The sequence below is a fragment of the Penaeus monodon genome, chromosome 22, assembly GCF_015228065.2.
Source record: "Penaeus monodon isolate SGIC_2016 chromosome 22, NSTDA_Pmon_1, whole genome shotgun sequence".
NCBI classification, from domain to species: domain Eukaryota; kingdom Metazoa; phylum Arthropoda; class Malacostraca; order Decapoda; family Penaeidae; genus Penaeus; species Penaeus monodon.
In genome coordinates this window covers 731,423-731,920 of record NC_051407.1, presented here as the reverse complement: position 1 = coordinate 731,920, position 498 = coordinate 731,423, and the positions used below count along the sequence as shown (strand labels likewise).

Genomic DNA, 498 nt, shown 5'->3' with positions numbered 1-498 from the left:
CCAAGGGGTTAATATTACCAGATTTTAGAAGTAAGTTTTGCACAACCAGAAAAATTATAGCAATAAAAGCAATAAATTGTAACTTTTTTGTACATATTATTAATGATGATAGTTGGAAAGAAATAGTTGATATTTATTTGGAAAAAAACAACAACAATATTATGGTGCTTTATTTACTTTGGTTGTGACTGTTTTGTGATTCCTACAAAATGTGATGACTCCAGAAGAAACCGTTTGACTTATTTATATGAAAAGCTTTATTGTTTCTCTTTATTTTTTTAATTTATTTTTCATGTCTCACATTTAGAAATTACTTTAAATAAGCCCAGGCACAAGAAAGGGAAATGAGATACAAACATCCTGGAAAAAAAAACTATGTTGATAAATGTAATCAGGACATAATGCAGCTTAACACAGAATTTTAATTTTTACATAATAGTTACCAGGAATGTTATTGGAAGATGGTGTTACATGTAACATTCATAAGGACTTGAAAGC

At 27.9% G+C, this 498-nt stretch overlaps 1 protein-coding gene across 1 annotated transcript in view; it reads left to right on the top strand.

The window, feature by feature from the left end:
• LOC119586798 (high affinity copper uptake protein 1-like) overlaps positions 1 to 498 on the top strand; it is a gene marked incomplete at its 5' end in the record, with an annotated part of 14,845 nt that overhangs the window by 5,693 nt on the left and 8,654 nt on the right.